The 10,777-nt window shown below is 32.6% G+C and overlaps 1 long non-coding RNA gene across 1 annotated transcript; it reads left to right on the forward strand.

Moving 5' to 3' along the window:
- The first annotated feature begins 8,383 nt into the window (after positions 1-8,383).
- On the forward strand, positions 8,384-10,566 carry LOC124889793. The gene is made up of 2 exons (XR_007048663.1): positions 8,384-9,015; positions 10,336-10,566. It is a non-coding gene; the product is annotated as an uncharacterized LOC124889793 (long non-coding RNA).
- Positions 10,567-10,777: the final 211 nt, after the last annotated feature.

Raw genomic sequence — 10,777 nt, forward strand, 5'->3', positions numbered from 1 at the left:
GCACTTCGATTAGTCTTAGCTTGAGATTTGATTATGGGTCACTAAGCCCTACTTGAGATTTACAATTTTATGAACTTTTATGCTATAAGCACCCATGAATTGAGTACTTTGACGTTATTGAGAAAGATTTAGCCTTTCGGTCATAATAGAGTTGAAATCCACATTGAGTATGATTTAAAACAAATAGAAATATGTCTTGGTCTTCATTATGGACCCTTGAGTTATTTTGAGGTGGATTTCCTAAGAGTTCTGAGCTGAGTATGGGAGTAGTATTTAGCACCGATTTGGGTATGATTCCAAGGTCTTATACCGCAGAACTATGTGCCACCGTAGGTTTGAGATTTATGGGCCCAAGGATGAGATAGTGATCACTAAAGATAAGGTTCTACTCTGATGGCAAGGATAGAATAGCTCTCCCCAACGTGGGCAAGACATTGGACTCCATGTAGCTCACATGGTTTATATCGGTTAAAAGAAACTCTTGAGTTCCAAGTGTCCCGAGTCTAAAAGAGTTCTAGAGTTCCCAAGTGTTAAAAGTTCCTAAAAGTTCTTAGTCCTTAAGTTTTAAAGAAGTTTTACTTTCCACAAGATAAAAGCCCGAGTTTGAAATATTGTTTAAATCTTCTTTTATCCTTCAAGTACTGAGAATAAGAGGAGAGTATAGATTTTAAAGTCAAGTATAATGACTCACGAGATTTGTGTTACATGTTTTGCCATTCATGATTCATGAGTTTTATATTCTAGACTTATTCAAGCCATGTGAGTCATTTCTATTTTCATGCATGATTTTATTAAAGAGTATTGATAATGTTTTATGTAAATACATACACCCTCATAAACTCAGTACATTCCTAAAGTGTTGATCCACATATACGTCTGTGTGCTACATTGTCTCATAATGTAGGTACAGGTGCTCAATCCCAGTAGTGACAGTGATCTCCGAGCATCTTATCTACATCTTTTTCCTTGGTGAGTCCTCATGGTTCGAGGACCTATATTTGCAGATTTTCCACTTTCACAGTGTTTTGAGTTTTACTTTCAGATTATTGCGAGTCAGTTGGGGGTCTATCCCAATGGCTCTCCAGTTTGAGTAGTAGAGGCTTTGTCAGACTAGATTGTCAGTTGAAGTTATGTTCTAGACTATCAGTATTTTTTCTATCTAGACATTGTTTTCAGTTATTTTGGATTATAGTTGACACAGTAAGGCATCATTGTTTAGCTTATTTATCCTAAAGCAAGTGTTAGAAGTAGTAACAGGCTCAAAGGATTAGCTTAGGGCTACTTGTAGCCTTAAGCACCGTGTGACATCTTGGGATGAGATTTTGGGGCGTTACACTTCTTTTACCCCAATTTAGCGTTAAGTGGATTAGAACATTGGTAGAGCAGCTGTGAAGTGGTGAACCTCCATTCTTCGGAAGGCCATAGCATTTCTATAATCTTTTATTTTGACTCAGTACTTTTGGATTCTTTGGGTCAAGGTTGGGAGCATGTCCCAGCCTATTTGGTATTCTACTTTTAGAGGCTATTGTGGACAAATGTGGGTTGGTCGGATATTGTATTGACTCTAAGATTTCACAGAGTTATCCATCCATCTTATATTTCTGTTTAATTGACTTTCGCATTGTTAATGTTATTTATTATTGTGCTCTTGAGGTTAAATCAAGGGGGTGGTATCCAGTCCATGGTGGACTTGAGATACTCGTCACGACCAAGCTCTGGTTCAGGTCGTGACATTTAATCTCTGTTTTTATATTATTCACCGATCTGTAATATTATTGTATAAACGCTATGTAATAATAAAAGTTATGGGAATTGCTATTGGGGGGGGGGGGGGGGGGGGGGGTGGGATTCTGTGATTTAATTATGTTTGCACTTTGATATCATGGCTATAGGATTATTCAATAAATTAACAAGTTGATTAAATTCTTTTCTCACTTAGGCAACAATCTAGCTTCATTAATGAATCGTTTCTTCGTCACTTAGAAACCATGCCTTAGGGCTATTAAAATTGATTTCGAACAGACCAATTCAATTTGTTTAACAATTTCTAATATGTTTTGTTAGTATTTCGCAAATTAAATTATTTTTCAGCATTCAAATAATAACTTTCTGCATATTAATTATTTTTCAACATTCAAATAATAACTTCTGCATGTAAAATTATTTTTCAGTATTCAAAATAATAATTTTTTATGTATTAAATTATTTTTCAGAATTAAAATAACAATTTCCATCATTTAACCAATTTTTTCAACATTTAAGAAATAATTTCCAGCATTTTTATGTCACTTTTCAGCATATTAAAATTGAATTTTCAATACTTTAAAGTAAGTTCCAGCATATTAATATTATATTTTTAGCACATCTAAAATAATGGCTGCGTTTCAATTTTCAGCATATTTAGCTTGTTTGTTGACATGACAATCAATCCCAACATATGTATGATTACTTCTCAACTGGAAATCACTCTTATAGAAATTATGTAAAATTTACGGCATGTTATTTCTACAGCTTTCATTTAAGAAACATTTGATTTCAATGAGTCCATCACGTTTTGTTTATATCTCTAATGCTTTAAATATGTCAACCCATCTTTGGACATTAGACATCATGCCTATAGGTCTCATTGCACACATGAACAATTATTTTTAAGCATGTTAATCACCTAATCCATTCTTAATTAACCAAGAGGCTCTATTTGAAATAATTATATGCTAAATGTTGTCCTTATTGCCTGGCGCACTTTGAGTCTAATTAGGAAGCCTAGTTTCTTGTCTAGACCCTAAATCCAAAGAAGAAAAAGTCTAATGCCACTTGAACATTAAGTTGAAAAGGGTAGGCATTTTAGGAAACATTAGTTTTTATCATTTCGTTTAGAACACCTCTCTAAGCTTAATAAACAAACTAGGTACGAGTGGATAGACATTCAGAGATGATGGTGACTCAAGCATAATTCAACAATGTGACATACGACATGGTCACCTGTTAATAACCCAGCTACTTGTTAATGAGCTGGGTAATGATTAATAAGCTGGGTGCTGATTCGAATAAAATAAAATAAATCCTTTGTTCAATCTTGTAAATTTTTTTTTTTTCTCTTCTTTACTTTATATGCTTATTTGTTTGAGGTAGTTAGGCTTATTATATAAGCAATCCTTTTGCTATATGAATTGTGTCACTTCTGTCTCCTTGTTTGTCCAGTTTATATGTTTATTTGTTTTATCACTTATATAATTAGTATTTTAAAAAATAATTAAATTACCTATCTTGTTTATTCATATTTTATCACTTAGTAACATTAAGTTATCAAAATAAATGACTTTTGCTTATCATGTAAAATCCCCACGTAAAATATGAATTCGATCAGGAACCATATTTGTGGATCTCAAAAGGTGTCTAACAACTTTCTTTCGAGGTAATTTGAACCCTTACCCAATTTCTGGTGATGTAGACTTACCAAAAAGTTCTTAATTAGCCTAGAATGGTGCCCTAATGCAGCTTAATTCATTAGATTGTAGTTCTTCACTCTTTAAATATCTCAAAATGAGTTGCCTAGTCGAATCCTATTTTTCACGAGAAAAATGGGGCGAGATAGCATGACAACTCTACTGGGGATACTTATGTTCTAACCATTATGAATTTATGCTTTATGTGGGCTATTTGTCTAAATTTTATTTTTTTAATGTTTATGTAATACTGTTTGTTTTTAGCATCATGATTTATTTTTCTACATGTTAGCAATTTTTCCTTTCCCTTTATATGTTTTAATATGCGCCTTCATGTTTATCCCCTTTCCTCTTTCCCCTTTTTGTTAGGCTATGTGTTTTAATAATTATTTACTTTTCATATTGCCAAATATATTATTGTATTTTTTACTATGTGCTACGTGTTACTGCTTTTATATAAATGGCATTCTGCTCATATATTCCTCCACTTAGAAATCTCTTTTTAAGAATGATTTCTTGGTTGCACGTATGTTCATTCCTAAAACATTCTATGAAAAATGCCTTGTAAATTGATCGATCAGCGGTGCGTCTGCAGTCATGAGCTTTTTTCCTCTTAAGTTGGCCACTTGAGAGAATCTTGTCAAGAAATCACTCTTATTCTCTAGAGCTTAATCGTATATTTCTTTACTAAGGAATATAAATCCTGATAAATCTAGTGTGTCTTCATGACTTATATGTATATGTCGAGTTTGTTATTTTTTTAATCTGTTCTTACATATGTATTGGACAACCCTCCTTGATTATTTCGTTTACAATCCATCTCCACCTGTAATTCAAATTTTTATAAGTCTCAAAATTCTGAACTACGTCTGACCTAATTCTTGTTTTAACATGATATGTAGGCAGTCCTTTATATGGGTGTGTCTTCCTTTTCCCTTTATTTTATAAAATATCTTAGTATTTTAAAATGTGAGACAATCTTTATCATTCAAATAATTTTTCTATCAAATCATATTCTCCCTTTCTTTCTGCTTTCCATAATATCATAAGGGTGAAAATTAGAACATTTTTTTGAATTATTTAAATAATTTTTTGCCATCTTTTTAATTGTCAATTGTTTCATACTAAATGTCCCAGTTGAACTAGTTCTTCCAATTTTTTTTAAAACTTTTCAAATCTTCAACCTCCTACGATTTTAAACATTCTATATGCATCTTTTCAGTGTCTTATCATTATTTACTTGTTCACTCAATTAGCTTCAGGTACAAACTTAGTAGTTAGGTCTTACTTAGGGCCTATCTCTATCTTTTGATCTTAATTCGCTTCCCAAGCTTAAGTACTAACCCACTCGTTCTTCATAAAGTCCTCTTTGACAAGTTGACTCTTATTGTTATAGTATTTTTTTATTGGGTACACTGACTCTTGTTTGGTTTAATTTACTATTTTTAGTTAAAGTTTGTCTAGTATTTGAACATCGACTCAATTAAAGACTGCAATATGACAAATATGCTTAATAGCTAAAACAATTTCATCCCCCTTTCTTCTCTTCCAACGCAAACTACTGTGGACTGTACCTCCTCGTCCTCACCTTATTCATGCACCTTCTCAACAGTTTCCCTTAGCACGTACCACTCTTGAAAGTGAAAGGGTTAATTTAGATGAACGTCAGCAAAGACTTCGTGACTTAGAGAAAAGGTTGGATGAGAAACTGCGTTCTCAAGGTATTTACGACTTGAGGTACGAGAAACTATGTCTACATCCAAAAGTTAATTTACCTCCAGGATACAAAGTTCCAAAGCTCAACATATTTGATGGGCGTGGAGAACCAATCACATATCTAAAGGACTATTGCAGAAGACTAGTTGGCATAGGACATAATGAGGCTCTTCTAATGAGACTGTTTGTTCAAAGTTTGTCAGGAATGATGCTCACCTGGTTCTCCCAATAAGACTTTAACAAATGGTATAAATGGGAAGACATGGCTTAATATTTTATGGGGCAATAAAAGTTTAACATCAATGTTGGTCCAATAATGTGGGATTTGCTCGAGATGAAGAGAATGAACCATGAATATTTTAAAGAATATGCAATACGATGGAGGTTAGAAGCTTTTAAGATACGTTATTCTCTACCTGAAGATGAGTTGGTCCAAATTTTTATCAGGTCGCTAGAAGGAGTATACTTTTAAAAAATGTTCTTCCTAGGCAACCACAGTTTTGAAAGTCTAATTTTAAATGGGAAAAAGTTAGAATATGGCATTCGAACTAGGAGAATCGTTAATATTTTTGCAATGGCAATCACTTTTCAAACACCAAAGAGTCCATCCAAGGAAAGCGAAGGTGATTCATCAACCCCCAATACCTCAGACACAAGTCTATCAGAATAAAGAGGAGTCCCATGTTGTATTTTGTCCCCATGATGTTCATATTAAACCTTATGACTCACATGATTCTCAAAATGAAGCTTATCAGGTTCAACCCTATCCTTTCCAGCAAGGTTCTCAAAATGAGGCTTCCCGTATACAACCTAACTTTCAACAAGGGAATGAGGCCTAATAAGCAATACCTATGATCCCATCACTATGATTGAAATCTTTGTCCAAGTTGATCCAAAAAAAAATATTTCCAAGACATTCATGAAAGAAGCACAAAAAATATCACATGAACTGATAAGGATAGACCCTCATCCTCACAAGTAAAATTTCATAATTCTTCTTTTATCCGCCTTATGGAGAATAATATTTTACTTGTTATATCTACCTTTCTTTGTAATCATGAAATACGTTTGACCTGACTTCCATTTGGATATGTAGGTAGCCCAATTTGGGTCCTATCTTAATCTAATAAAAGAATTTTTCCCTCTTTCCAATTCAAAAACTCTTCTAACTTCTTACACCTCTAATGTATCAAGCTAATAGGACCAACTCTTGAGTATATAAAGGCAGATTCTAATTGAGATCACAATGTTCAAATGTAGGACAACCATTTCTCTTGAACTAATATTTTCTTTAAATGGCTTAGGAATATAAGACTCCAAGTGTAAAAACTAGGACAGACTTAAAACATCAAAAATTTCACAAGAAAGTAATATATGAATTCACAAGGACATGCAAAGGGTGTCTTTTATCCTAAACTAGGGCAGAAATTTTTTAGGATTCCTCAAAAATTTCACCATGATGGAGTACAAGTCCTAACTATCCATGAAATAGAAACAACAATAAAGAGTCAAACCAAGCAAAAGTATCAGTCAATATTACTTTCAACTCACGATTTTTCATTGAGTGCAGACAACAGGTACAAATGCAGCAACAACCTTACAGTATCGTCATGGAAACCCAAACTACGTCCCTAATAAGGGAAATGAGCTAAGTTATTCTATCTTTTAACTCCAACGATATTAAAATTAACACTACACTGCGTTAACAAATATTAGGTTCCTTGTAGAACCTTAGAAACAACATTGGTTCCTTATAGAATCTTTAAAAATAACATTGGATTCCTTGTAGAACCTTAAACATAATATAGGGTTCCTTGTAGAACCTTAAAAACAATATTGGGTTTCTTGTAGAACCTTAAACGACATTGGGTTCCTTGTACAACCTTTAAAACAATATTGGGTTTCTTGTATAATCTTAAAAACAACATTGGTTCCCTTGTAGAGCTTTAAAATCAATATTGGGTTTATTGTAGAACCTTAAAAATAACATTGGATTCCTTGTAGAACCCTAAAAATGACATTAGATTCTATGTAAAACTCTAAAAATGACATTGGGTTTCTTGTAGAATATTAAAAATGAAATTGGGTCCTTTATAGAACCCTGAAAGTGATATTGAGTTCCTTGTAGAACCCTAAAAATAACGTTAGGTTCCTTGTAGAACCCTAAAAACATCATTGGATTCTTTGTAGAACCCTAATAACAACATCGGGTTCTTTGTAGAACCTTAAAAACGACATTGGGCTCCTCATTGAACCTTAAATTGAACCAATATTGAATTTTCGATGAGTAAGATATGATTTTCTCTTTCTCGCATTTGAAACATAATTCTTTACCCTTATGTTTTTTCACGACCGAAATCATATTCACAATCCACAACTCGTGCTATCATCCTTCAAACTCAATATTCATCATTTTTCTTTGGGAATCTCAGTCGTTCTTAAACTAGAACAACACACGGCCTGATTCTCATAAAATCAGACATAGGTAGGCGACTTAAAACCAAAGTCTTGGCCACATTATTTTTAAAGCCACCTTCTGTTGCTTTAATTTCAATGAATCATTTTCTCGGTCGGACAAAATTGACTACTATGTTAACTTTCGTTGCACGACAATTCTTTCATCATTCTAAAACAATGAAGGGGCAACTGTTGACACTCAGTTTTGACCTCTTGATACTCCTCCTAAGCTGCTATACCAAAATTATTGATTTTGAATATTAATATATTTTATGCATTATTTTGATATCAAATAATTATTGGAGTGTCACATTCATGATCTAAAAATATACAAAATATTTTATTACATTTGTATTATCATTTTTATGTTTATTAATTAAAATACAATATTGTTTCTAGTTTTTTTTTCGGAATTTGTTAATATCTATTAATGGTCACATCCCTAATTTACAAACATATTATTATTATTATTATTATTATTATTATTATTATTATTATTATTATTATTATTATTATTCGTGTTGTTGTTGTGGTTGTTGTTATTGTAACATTCCGTAAAAATCGAATTTTGTAGGCGTCAAATAATATTACGTAATAATAATTTTTGTTATAATTATTATTTTTATTAATATATTATTATTATTATCAAAATAGCAACCCATATCTTTTTATTTAATTTATCACACATATTTAACTTTTAGCCATTTTTAAACTCAATTAAATGTCAATTTTAGCTAAATTTGACCCAATTTAAAAACCCCAACTCATCTTTCTAAAAATCTAATTTATAAATTCAATTTCAATCTCAACCGTTGGTCAAGATTGATCCACCTCTTTCTTTTCTTTTTAATCAAAGCCCTAACCTATTCTCTCAAATAGCCACATCTCACCTCTCCCTCTACTGTTTCTTTCTCTCTCCCTCCGATTATTGCTCCACGCCACCAGCAAACTCTCCTCCCCCACCGACGAACACAACAACGTTATCTCTGATGCCCACAGACCGATAACAATCACCGATAGAACCCATTACTGTTGTCGCTTCACCTCTCGCCAATGAACCAGCCATCAGTCGCACCAAAGGCGAACCAATCACCTCCTACCAGTGTCGCTACCCAACTGCCAGAACCCACCTCTCCAGTCGACACAGCAACCAGTATCAGCCTCGCGAACCAGCTCACCCCGCTGCAGCTGCTCCTCCGTATTTCACCATGACACCACCGATGAACAGGAGAGCTAACCAGTTTGTCAACCAATAAGCCTCCACCAGGCGCCGCCTTCCTTTTTTGTTCCTTTATCTGCGGGTAAAGTGACGGTGAAAGGACAACAATATTAGTCGTTACTGTACGATTTTGCTTTTGCCAAAAATGTTGCAATGGATTCATAAGAATCTGTCCAGGTTTGACTTCTTAGTTTAATTCCATGCCAGTTTATTATTGTCTTCTACTCTTTCTTTTCTTTTTTTCTATTCTGACTGATTTTATTAGATTCAAAATTGATGATATATGATAGTGAATGTTGAGTTGAATCTTCCAAACTCATGTGTGTTTATGTGCTTAGACCGACATATGTGAAAATGCCCAATTTTGATGAACATGCATTTAACCTTAAAAAATTTTGAATACTGATTTGTGTGATTTGTGGAATATGGTTCTTTCTACATGGATCGATGTAGTCATGCTTTTGGTTTAAGAATATGACTTTCTTAAGGTGGTAAATGATTCGATTATAAAGAATTGCTCCATATATCATATTTGTTGACAATCGTGATGATTGATTGATAAATCTTGATTATTCAAGGTTCTTATCTTTATTTGTCCTTTTTAATTAAAAATATGGGTTTGCTCATATTTCTTACAATTACGTATTTTGGGTATGTTATTGATTCTCTTTGCCTTTTATTTTTGATTTGGACATGAGGCTTATTTCGATCCTTTTGGATAATTTTATGGGAGTAGATTCTCGTAAATTGATTATTCTAAATGTTCTTTTTTCCTTTTATCGCTTTGATTGAATTTTACATGGATCCTCACTTTTATGAAATTGTGCTGATTGATATTTTCCTTTCTTTTCTTTTATGTTGGACCGATTTTATATTGATAAACGCTACCTTAATTAGTGCTCAGACTAGAAAGAAAATCTCGAATGATTGATTTTTTCCCTTTTTATCTGCTTTGACTAATTTTATATTATTCATTGGATATGAAGGTGATTTTTATATTTATGGATTTATTTTTGCATTGATTGATTACATTAAACATTTTTTTCCTTTTATGATTGGGTTGATTTAACTTTTTCACACTATATAAGCACAACCTCTTCATTCATATTGGACACCTTTCATTCTACTATTTACTCACTAATAGATATATTTCTCTATACAAAAAATTAACAAATATTTTCAATTTCTTTTGCATTTTTGGTTTTTGAAGAAGGCATTCGAATTTGTCCCTATTACTTCAATTACTTTGCTAAGGCCTCTTTATTATTTTCTTTACGGCTTACCAGTAAGCTTCTATCGATGTAATTTTCATATCTTATACGATGACTTTATGATGTTAGAAAACATGCCTATAAGAACTAATTCAAAGTAATTGTTCAATGTTTGTGTTTTCTGTTTGCTATGCTTTTACTTCATTGTTTTCTCTGTTTGGGATCATGTTTTGGTGTACTTTGATTCTTTCTGTACTTGTTCCGCTATTTTTCTTGTATCTAACAGGTGTCCTTGAAGAATGTGTGGGATTTGAAGAGTTGCCCTGAAATTTGAGAAAGGGCAGCCTATTTCTTCATAGTTTAGTCTCTGTTTTTCTTTCATTCATCGGTCTGTAATATTATTGTATGAACGCTATGTGAAAGTAGAAGTTATGGAGACTTCTTATAGGGGGGGCAGGGATTTTGTGATTTGATTGTTTTTGCACTTAGATATCATGGCTATATGATTATTTAATAATTTAACAAGTTAATTTAATTCTTCTCACTTAGGCAAACAATCTAGACACTTAGAAACCATGCCTTTAGGTTATTAACTATTAAAATTGATTTCGGACAATCCAATTCAATTTGGTTAACGATTTCTAATATATTTTGTTAGTATTTCAGATATTAAATTATTTTTCTGCATTCAATTAATAACTTTCTACACATTAAATTATTTTTCAACA

The sequence above is a fragment of the Capsicum annuum genome, chromosome 12 (genome assembly GCF_002878395.1).
Source record: "Capsicum annuum cultivar UCD-10X-F1 chromosome 12, UCD10Xv1.1, whole genome shotgun sequence".
In the NCBI taxonomy this organism is placed as follows: Eukaryota; Viridiplantae; Streptophyta; class Magnoliopsida; order Solanales; family Solanaceae; genus Capsicum; species Capsicum annuum.